The following is a 12,204-nucleotide window of genomic DNA, read 5'->3' as shown; positions in this document are numbered from 1 at the left end:
AATCCTACACTGGGCTGTGCTACACTGTATGTAATGCTATGGCCTGGGGAATCCTACACTGGGCTGTGCTGCACTCTATGTAATGCTATGGCCTGGGGATCCTACACTGGGCTGTGCTGCACTCTATGTAATGCTATGAGCTGGGGAATCCTACACTGGGCTGTGCTGCACTCTTTGTAATGCTATGGCCTGGGGAATCCTACACTGGGCTGTGCTGCACTCTATGTAATGCTATGGCCTGGGGAATCCTACACTGGGCTGTGCTGCACTCTATGTAATGCTATGGCCTGGGGAATCCTACACTGGGTTGTGCTGCACTCTGTGTAATGCTACGGCCTGGGGAATCCTACACTGGGCTGTGCTGCACTCTATGTAATGCTATGGCCTGGGGAATCCTACACTGTGCTGTGCTGCACTCTATGTAATGCTATGGCCTGGGGAATCCAACACTGGGCTGTGCTGCACTCTATGTAATGCTATGGGCTGGGGAATCCTACACTGGGCTGTGCTGTATGTAATGCTATGGCCTGGGGAATCCTACACTGGGCTGTGCTGCACTCTATGTAATGCTATGGGCTGGGGAATCCTACACTGTGCTGTGCTGCACTCTATGTAATGCTATGGCCTGGGGAATCCTACACTGGGCTGGGCTGTGCTGCACTCTATGTAATGCTATGGCCTGGGGAATCCTACACTGGGCTGTACTGCACTCTATGTAATGCTATGGGCTGGGGAATCCTACCCTGGGCTGTGCTGTATGTAATGCTATGGCCTGGGGAATCCTACACTGGGCTGTGCTGCACTCTATGTAATGCTATGGGCTGGGGAATCCTACACTGTGCTGTGCTGCACTCTATGTAATGCTATGGCCTGGGAAATCCTACACTGGGCTGTGCTGCACTCTATGTAATGCTATGGCCTGGGGAATCCTACACTGGGCTGTGCTGCACTCTATGTAATGTTATGGCCTGGGGAATCCTACACTGGGCTGTGCTGCACTGTATGTAATGCTATGGCCTGGGGAATCCTACACTGGGCTGTGCTGCACTCTATGTAATGCTATGGCCTGGGGAATCCTACACTGGGCTGTGCTGCACTCTATGTAATGCTATGGCCTGGGGAATCCTACACTGGGCTGTGCTGCACTCTATGTAATGCTATGGCCTGGGGAATCCTACACTGGGCTGTGCTGCACTCTATGTAATGCTATGGCCTGGGGAATCCTACACTGGGCTGTGCTGCACTCTATGTAATGCTATGGCCTGGGGAATCCTACACTGGGCTGTGCTGCACTCTATGTAATGCTATGGGCTGGGGAATCCTACACTGGGCTGTGCTGCACTCTATGTAATGCTATGGGCTGGGGAATCCTACACTGGGCTGTGCTACACTGTATGTAACGCTATGGCCTGGGGAATCCTACACTGGGCTGTGCTGCACTCTATGTAATGCTATGGGCTGGTGAATCCTACACTGGGCTGTGCTGCACTCTATGTAATGCTATGGGCTGGGGAATCCTACACTGGGCTGTGCTACACTGTATGTAACGCTATGGCCTGGGGAATCCTACACTGGGCTGTGCTGCACTCTATGTAATGCTATGGCCTGGGGAATCCTACACTGGGCTGTGCTGCACTGTATGTAATGCTATGGGCTGGGGAATCCTACACTGGGCTGTGCTGCACTCTATGTAATGCTATGGCCTGGGGAATCCTACACTGGGCTGTGCTGCACTGTATGTAATGCTATGGGCTGGGGAATCCTACACTGGGCTGTGCTGCACTCTATGTAATGCTATGGCCTGGGGAATCCTACACTGGGCTGTGCTGCACTCTATGTAATGCTATGGCCTGGGGAATCCTACACTGGGCTGTGCTACACTGTATGTAACGCTATGGCCTGGGGAATCATACACTGGGCTGTGCTGCACTCTATGTAATGTTATGGCCTGGGGAATCCTACGCTGTGCTGCACTCTATGTAATGCTATGGGCTGGGGAATCCTACACTGGGCTGTGCTACACTGTATGTAATGCTATGGCCTGGGGAATCCTACACGGGGCTGTGCTGCACTCTATGTAATGCTATGGGCTGGGGAATCCTACACTGGGCTATGCTGCACTGTATGTAATGCTATGGGCTGGGGAATCCTACACTGGGCTGTGCTGCACTCTATGTAATGCTATGGCCTGGGGAATCCTACACTGGGCTGTGCCGCACTCTATGTAATGCTATGGCCTGGGGAATCCTACACTGGGCTGTACTGCACTCTATGTAATGCTATGGCCTGGGGAATCCTACACTGGGCTGCACTCTATGTAATGCTATGGCCTGGGGAATCCTACACTGGGCTGTGCTGCACTCTATGTAATGCTATGGCCTGGGGAATCCTACACTGGGCTGTGCTCCACTCTATGTAATGCTATGGCCTGGGGAATCCTACACTGGGCTGTGCTGCACTCTATGTAATGCTATGGCCTGGGGAATCCTACACTGGGCTGCACTCTATGTAATGCTATGGCCTGGGGAATCCTACACTGGGCTGTGCTGCACTCAATGTAATGCTATGGCCTGGGGAATCCTACACTGGGCTGTGCTGCACTCTATGTAATGCTATGGCCTGGGGAATCCTACACTGGGCTGTGCTGCACTCTATGTAATGCTATGGGCTAGGGAATCCTACACTGGGCTGTGCTGCACTCTATGTAATACTATGGCCTGGGGAATCCTACACTGGGCTGTGCTGTATGTAATGCTATGGCCTGGGGAATCCTACACTGGGCTGTGCTGCACTCTATGTAATGCTATGGGCTAGGGAATCCTACACTGGGCTGTGCTGCACTCTATGTAATGCTATGGCCTGGGGAATCCTACACTGGGCTGTGCTGCACTCTATGTAATTCTATGGCCTGGGGAATACTACACTGGGCTGTGCTGCACTCTATGTAATGCTATGGCCTGGGGAATCCTACACTGGGCTGTGCTGCACTCTATGTAATGCTATGGCCTGGGGAATCCTACACTGGGCTGTGCTGCACTCTATGTAATGCTATGGCCTAGGGAATCCTACACTGGGCTGTGCTGCACTCTATGTAATGCTATGGCCTGGGGAATCCTACACTGTGCTGTGCTGCACTCTATGTAATGCTATGGCCTGGGGAATCCTACACTGTGCTGTGCTGCACTCTATGTAATGCTATGGGCTGGGGAATCCTATACTGGGCTGTGCTGCACTGTATGTAATGCTATGGCCTGGGGAATCCTACACTGGGCTGTGCTGCACTCTATGTAATGCTATGGCCTGGGGAATCCTACACTGGGCTGTGCTGCACTCTATGTAATGCTATGGCCTGGGGAATCCTACACTGGGCTGTGCTGCACTCTATGTAATGCTATGGCCTTGGGAATCCAACACTGTGCTGTGCTGCACTCTATGTAATGCTATGGCCTGGGGAATCCTACACTGTGCTGTGCTGCACTCTATGTAATGCTATGGTCTGGGGAATCCTACACTGGGCTGTGCTGCACGGTATGTAATGCTATGGCCTGGGGAATCCTACACTGTGCTGTGCTGCACTCTATGTAATGCTATGGCCTGGGGAATCCTACACTGTGCTGTGCTGCACTCTATGTAATGCTATGGCCTGGGGAAACCTACACTGGGCTGTGCTGCACTCTATGTAATGCTATGGGCTGGGGAATCCTACACTGGGCTGTGCTGCACTGTATGTAATGCTATGGGCTGGGGAATCCTACACTGGGCTGTGCTGCACTCTATGTAATGCTATGGGCTGGGGAATCCTACACTGGGCTGTGCTGCACTCTATGTAATGCTATGGGCTGGGGAATCCTACACTGGGCTGTGCTGCACTCTATGTAATGCTATGGCCTGGGGAATCCTACACTGGGCTGTGCTGCACTCTATGTAATGCTATGGCCTGGGGAATCCTACACTGGGCTGTGCTGCACTCTATGTAATGCTATGGCCTGGGGAATCCTACACTGGGCTGTGCTGCATTCTATGTAATGCTATGGGCTGGGGAATCCTATACTGGGCTGTGCTGCACTGTATGTAATGCTATGGCCTGGGGAATCCTACACTGTGCTGTGCTGCACTCTATGTAATGCTATGGTCTGGGGAATCCTACACTGGGCTGTGCTGCACGGTATGTAATGCTATGGCCTGGGGAATCCTACACTGTGCTGTGCTGCACTCTATGTAATGCTATGGCCTGGGGAATCCTACACTGTGCTGTGCTGCACTCTATGTAATGCTATGGCCTGGGGAATCCTACACTGGGCTGTGCTGCACTCTATGTAATGCTATGGGCTGGGGAATCCTACACTGGGCTGTGCTGCACTCTATGTAATGCTATGGCCTGGGGAATCCTACACTGGGCTGTTCTGCACTCTATGTAATGCTATGGCCTGGGGAATCCTACACTGGGCTGTGCTGCACTCTATGTAATGCTATGGCCTGGGGAATCCTACACTGGGCTGTGCTGCACTCTATGTAATGCTATGGGCTGGGGAATCCTACACTGGGCTGTGCTGCACTCTATGTAATGCTATGGGCTGGGGAATCCTACACTGGGCTGTGCTACACTGTATGTAATGCTATGGCCTGGGGAATCCTACACTGGGCTGTGCTGCACTCTATGTAATGATATGGCCTGGGGATCCTACACTGGGCTGTGCTGCACTCTATGTAATGCTATGAGCTGGGGAATCCTACACTGGGCTGTGCTGCACTCTTTGTAATGCTATGGCCTGGGGAATCCTACACTGGGCTGTGCTGCACTCTATGTAATGCTATGGCCTGGGGAATCCTACACTGGGCTGTGCTGCACTCTATGTAATGCTATGGCCTGGGGAATCCTACACTGGGTTGTGCTGCACTCTATGTAATGCTACGGCCTGGGGAATCCTACACTGGGCTGTGCTGCACTCTATGTAATGCTATGGCCTGGGGAATCCTACACTGTGCTGTGCTGCACTCTATGTAATGCTATGGCCTGGGGAATCCTACACTGGGCTGTGCTGCACTCTATGTAATGCTATGGGCTGGGGAATCCTACACTGGGCTGTGCTGTATGTAATGCTATGGCCTGGGGAATCCTACACTGGGCTGTGTTGCACTCTATGTAATGCTATGGGCTGGGGAATCCTACACTGTGCTGTGCTGCACTCTATGTAATGCTATGGCCTGGGGAATACTACACTGGGCTGTGCTGTATGTAATGCTATGGGCTGGGGAATCCTACACTGGGCTGCACTCTATGTAATGCTATGGGCTGGGGAATCCTACACTGGGCTGCACTGTATGTAATGCTATGGTCTGGGGAATCCTACACTGGGCTGTGCTGCACTGTATGTAATGCTATGGCCTGGGGAATCCTACACTGGGCTGTGCTGCACTCTAATGCTATGGCCTGGGGAATCCAACACTGGGCTGTGCTGCACTCTAATGCTATGGCCTGGGGAATCCAACACTGTGCTGTGCTGCACTCTATGTAATGCTATGGCCTGGGGAATCCTACACTGTGCTGTGCTGCACTCTATGTAATGCTATGGTCTGGGGAATCCTACACTGGGCTGTGCTGCACGGTATGTAATGCTATGGCCTGGGGAATCCTACACTGTGCTGTGCTGCACTCTATGTAATGCTATGGCCTGGGGAATCCTACACTGTGCTGTGCTGCACTCTATGTAATGCTATGGTCTGGGGAATCCTACACTGGGCTGTGCTGCACGGTATGTAATGCTATGGCCTGGGGAATCCTACACTGTGCTGTGCTGCACTCTATGTAATGCTATGGCCTGGGGAATCCTACACTGTGCTGTGCTGCACTCTATGTAATGCTATGGCCTGGGGAATCCTACACTGGGCTGTGCTGCACTCTATGTTATGCTATGGGCTGGGGAATCCTACACTGGGCTGTTCTGCACTCTATGTAATGCTATGGCCTGGGGAATTCTACACTGGGCTGTGCTGCACTCTATGTAATGCTATGGCCTGGGGAATCCTACACTGGGCTGTGCTGCACTCTATGTAATGCTATGGCCTGGGGAATCCTACACTGGGCTGTGTTGCACTCTATGTAATGCTATGGCCTGGGGAATCCTACACTGGGCTGTGCTACACTGTATGTAATGCTATGGCCTGGGGAATCCTACACTGGGCTGTGCTGCACTCTATGTAATGCTATGGCCTGGGGATCCTACACTGGGCTGTGCTGCACTCTATGTAATGCTATGGGCTGGGGAATCCTACACTGGGCTGTGCTGCACTCTTTGTAATGCTATGGCCTGGGGAATCCTACACTGGGCTGTGCTGCACTCTATGTAATGCTATGGCCTGGGGAATCCTACACTGGGCTGTGCTGCACTCTATGTAATGCTATGGCCTGGGGAATCCTACACTGGGTTGTGCTGCACTCTATGTAATGCTATGGCCTGGGGAATCCTACACTGGGCTGTGCTGCACTCTATGTAATGCTATGGCCTGGGGAATCCTACACTGGGCTGAGCTGCACTCTATGTAATGCTATGGCCTGGGGAATCCTACACTGGGCTGTGCTGCACTCTATGTAATGCTATGGCCTGGGGAATCCTACACTGGGCTGTGCTGCACTCTATGTAATACTATGGCCTGGGGAATCCTACACTGGGCTGTGCTGTATGTAATGCTATGGCCTGGGGAATCCTACACTGGGCTGTGCTGCACTCTATGTAATTCTATGGCCTGGGGAATCCTACACTGGGCTGTGCTGGACTCTATGTAATGCTATGGCCTGGGGATCCTACACTGGGCTGTGCTGCACTCTATGTAATGCTATGGCCTGGGGAATCCTACACTGGGCCGTGCTGCACTCTTTGTAATGCTATGGCCTGGGGAATCCTACACTGGGCTGTGCTGCACTCTATGTAATACTATGGCCTGGGGAATCCAACACTGTGCTGTGCTGCACTCTATGTAATGCTATGGCCTGGGGAATCCTACACTGTGCTGTGCTGCACTCTATGTAATGCTATGGTCTGGGGAATCCTACACTGGGCTCTGCTGCACGGTATGTAATGCTATGGCCTGGGGAATCCTACACTGTGCTGTGCTGCACTCTATGTAATGCTATGGCCTGGGGAATCCTACACTGTGCTGTGCTGCACTCTATGTAATGCTATGGTCTGGGGAATCCTACACTGGGCTGTGCTGCACGGTATGTAATGCTATGGCCTGGGGGATCCTACACTGTGCTGTGCTGCACTCTATGTAATGCTATGGCCTGGGGAATCCTACACTGTGCTGTGCTGCACTCTATGTAATGCTATGGCCTGGGGAATCCTACACTGGGCTGTGCTGCACTCTATGTAATGCTATGGGCTGGGGAATCCTACACTGGGCTGTGCTGCACTCTATGTAATGCTATGGCCTGGGGAATCCTACACTGGGCTGTGCTGCACTCTATGTAATGCTATGGCCTGGGGAATCCTACACTGGGCTGTGCTGCACTCTATGTAATGCTATGGGCTGGGGAATCCTACACTGGGCTGTGCTACACTGTATGTAATGCTATGGCCTGGGGAATCCTACACTGGGCTGTGCTGCACTCTATGTAATGCTATGGCCTGGGGAATCCTACACTGGGCTGTGCTGCACTCTTTGTAATGCTATGGCCTGGGGAATCCTACACTGGGCTGTGCTGCACTCTATGTAATGCTATGGCCTGGGGAATCCTACACTGGGCTGTGCTGCACTCTATGTAATGCTATGGCCTGGGGAATCCTACACTGGGTTGTGCTGCACTCTATGTAATGCTATGGCCTGGGGAATCCTACACTGGGCTGTGCTGCACTCTATGTAATGCTATGGCCTGGGGAATCCTACACTGGGCTGTGCTGCACTCTATGTAATGCTATGGCCTGGGGAATCCTACACTGGGCTGTGCTGCACTCTATGTAATACTATGGCCTGGGGAATCCTACACTGGGCTGTGCTGTATGTAATGCTATGGCCTGGGGAATCCTACACTGGGCTGTGCTGCACTCTATGTAATTCTATGGCCTGGGAAATCCTACACTGGGCTGTGCTGGACTCTATGTAATGCTATGGCCTGGGGATCCTACACTGGGCTGTGCTGCACTCTATGTAATGCTATGGCCTGGGGAATCCTACACTGGGCTGTGCTGCACTCTTTGTAATGCTATGGCCTGGGGAATCCTACACTGGGCTGTGCTGCACTCTATGTAATGCTATGGCCTGGGGAATCCAACACTGTGCTGTGCTGCACTCTATGTAATGCTATGGCCTGGGGAATCCTACACTGTGCTGTGCTGCACTCTATGTAATGCTATGGTCTGGGGAATCCTACACTGGGCTGTGCTGCACGGTATGTAATGCTATGGCCTGGGGAATCCTACACTGTGCTGTGCTGCACTCTATGTAATGCTATGGCCTGGGGAATCCTACACTGTGCTGTGCTGCACTCTATGTAATGCTATGGTCTGGGGAATCCTACACTGGGCTGTGCTGCACTCTATGTAATGCTATGGGCTGGGGAATCCTACACTGGGCTGTGCTGCACTCTATGTAATGCTATGGCCTGGGGAATCCTACACTGGGCTGTGCTGTACTCTATGTAATGCTATAGCCTGGGGAATCCTACACTGGGCTGTGCTGCACTCTATGTAATGCTGTGGCCTGGGGAATCCTACACTGGGCTGTGCTGCACTCTGTGTAATGCTATGGGCTGGGGAATCCTACACTGGGCTGTGCTACATTGTATGTAATGCTATGGCCTGGGGAATCCTACACTGGGCTGTGCTGCACTCTATGTAATGCTATGGCCTGGGGATCCTACACTGGGCTGTGCTGCACTCTATGTAATGCTATGGGCTGGGGAATCCTACACTGGGCTGTGCTGCACTCTTTGTAATGCTATGGCCTGGGGAATCCTACACTGGGCTGTGCTGCACTCTATGTAATGCTATGGCCTCGGGAATCCTACACTGGGCTGTGCTGCACTCTATGTAATGCTATGGCCTGGGGAATCCTACACTGGGTTGTGCTGCACTCTATGTAATGCTATGGCCTGGGGAATCCTACACTGGGCTGTGCTGCACTCTATGTAATGCTATGGCCTGGGGAATCCTACACTGGGCTGTGCTGCACTCTATGTAATGCTATGGCCTGGGGAATCCTACACTGTGCTGTGCTGCACTCTATGTAATGCTATGGGCTAGGGAATCCTACACTGGGCTGTGCTGCACTCTATGTAATACTATGGCCTGGGGAATCCTACACTGGGCTGTGCTGTATGTAATGCTATGGCCTGGGGAATCCTACACTGGGCTGTGCTGCACTCTATGTAATGCTATGGCCTGGGGATCCTACACTGGGCTGTGCTGCACTCTATGTAATGCTATGGCCTGGGGAATCCTACACTGGGCTATGCTGCACTCTTTGTAATGCTATGGCCTGGGGAATCCTACACTGGGCTGTGCTGCACTCTATGTAATGCTGTGGCCTGGGGAATCCTACACTGGGCTGTGCTGCACTCTATGTAATGCTATGGCCTGGGGAATCCTACACTGGGTTGTGCTGCACTCTATGTAATGCTATGGCCTGGGGAATCCTACACTGGGCTGTGCTGCACTCTATGTAATGCTATGGCCTAGGGAATCCTACACTGGGCTGTGCTGCACTCTATGTAATGCTATGGCCTGGGGAATCCTACACTGGGCTGTGCTGCACTCTATGTAATGCTATGGGCTGGGGAATCCTACACTGTGCTGTGCTGCACTCTATGTAATGCTATGGCCTGGGGAATCCTACACTGGGCTGGGCTGTGCTGCACTCTATGTAATGCTATGGCCTGGGGAATCCTACACTGGGCTGTACTGCACTCTATGTAATGCTATGGGCTGGGGAATCCTACACTGAGCTGTGCTGTATGTAATGCTATGGCCTGGGGAATCCTACACTGGGCTGTGCTGCACTCTATGTAATGCTATGGGCTGGGGAATCCTACACTGTGCTGTGCTGCACTCTATGTAACGCTATGGCCTGGGGAATCCTACACTGGGCTGTGCTGCACTCTATGTAATGCTATGGCCTGGGGAATCCTACACTGGGCTGTGCTGCACTCTATGTAATGCTATGGCCTGGGGAATCCTACACTGGGTTGTGCTGCACTCTATGTAATGCTATGGCCTGGGGAATCCTACACTGGGCTGTGCTGCACTCTATGTAATGTTATGGCCTGGGGAATCCTACACTGGGCTGTGCTGCACTGTATGTAATGCTATGGCCTGGGGAATCCTACACTGGGCTGTGCTGCACTCTATGTAATGCTATGGCCTGGGGAATCCTACACTGGGCTGTGCTGAACTCTATGTAATGCTATGGCCTGGGGAATCCTACACTGGGCTGTGCTGCACTCTATGTAATGCTATGGCCTGGGGAATCCTACACTGGGCTGTGCTGCACTCTATGTAATGCTATGGCCTGGGGAATCCTACACTGGGCTGTGCTGCACTCTATGTAATGCTATGGCCTGGGGAATCCTACACTGGGCTGTGCTGCACTCTATGTAATGCTATGGCCTGGGGAATCCTACACTGGGCTGTACTGCACTCTATGTAATGCTATGGGCTGGGGAATCCTACACTGGGCTGTGCTGCACTCTATGTAATGCTATGGGCTGGGGAATCCTACACTGGGCTGTGCTGCACTCTATGTAATGCTATGGGCTGGGGAATCCTACACTGGGCTGTGCTACACTGTATGTAACGCTATGGCCTGGGGAATCCTACACTGGGCTGTGCTGCACTCTATGTAATGCTATGGCCTGGGGAATCCTACACTGGGCTGTGCTACACTGTATGTAACGCTATGGCCTGGGGAATCCTACACTGGGCTGTGCTGCACTGTATGTAATGCTATGGGCTGGGGAATCCTACACTGGGCTGTGCTGCACTCTATGTAATGCTATGGCCTGGGGAATCCTACACTGGGCTGTGCTGCACTGTATGTAATGCTATGGGCTGGGGAATCCTACACTGGGCTGTGCTGCACTCTATGTAATGCTATGGGCTGGGGAATCCTACACTGGGCTGTGCTGCACTCTATGTAATGCTATGGCCTGGGGAATCCTACACTGGGCTGTGCTACACTGTATGTAACGCTATGGCCTGGGGAATCCTACACTGGGCTGTGCTGCACTCTATGTAATGCTATGGCCTGGGGAATCCTACACTGGGCTGTGCTACACTGTATGTAACGCTATGGCCTGGGGAATCATACACTGGGCTGTGCTGCACTCTATGTAATGTTATGGCCTGGGGTATCCTACACTGTGCTGCACTCTATGTAATGCTATGGCATGGGGAATCCTACACTGGGCTATGCTGCACTGTATGTAATGTTATGGGCTGGGGAATCCTACACTGGGCTGTGCTGCACTGTATGTAATGCTATGGGCTGGGGAATCCTACACTGGGCTGTGCTGCACTCTATGTAATGCTATGGGCTGGGGAATCCTACACTGGGCTATGCTGCACTGTATGTAATGCTATGGGCTGGGGAATCCTACACTGGGCTGTGCTGCACTCTATGTAATGCTATGGCCTGGGGAATCCTACACTGGGCTGTGCCGCACTCTATGTAATGCTATGGCCTGGGGAATCCTACACTGGGCTGTACTGCACTCTATGTAATGCTATGGCCTGGGGAATCCTACACTGGGCTGCACTCTATGTAATGCTATGGGCTGGGGAATCCTACACTGGGCTGTGCTGCACTCTATGTAATGCTATGGCCTGGGGAATCCTACACTGGGCTGTGCCGCACTCTATGTAATGCTATGGCCTGGGGAATCCTACACTGGGCTGTACTGCACTCTATGTAATGCTATGGCCTGGGGAATCCTACACTGGGCTGCACTCTATGTAATGCTATGGCCTGGGGAATCCTACACTGGGCTGTGCCGCACTCTATGTAATGCTATGGCCTGGGGAATCCTACACTGGGCTGTGCTGCACTCTATGTAATGATATGGCCTGGGGAATCCTACACTGGGCTGCACTCTATGTAATGCTATGGCCTTGGGAATCCTACACTGGGCTGTGCTGCACTCTATGTAATGCTATGGCCTGGGGAATCCTACACTGGGCTGCACTCTATGTAATGCTATGGCCTGGGGAATCC

This window comes from Ranitomeya imitator, chromosome 1, assembly GCF_032444005.1.
Source record: "Ranitomeya imitator isolate aRanImi1 chromosome 1, aRanImi1.pri, whole genome shotgun sequence".
Taxonomy (NCBI): domain Eukaryota; kingdom Metazoa; phylum Chordata; class Amphibia; order Anura; family Dendrobatidae; genus Ranitomeya; species Ranitomeya imitator.
This window is presented reverse-complemented; position numbering follows the sequence as displayed.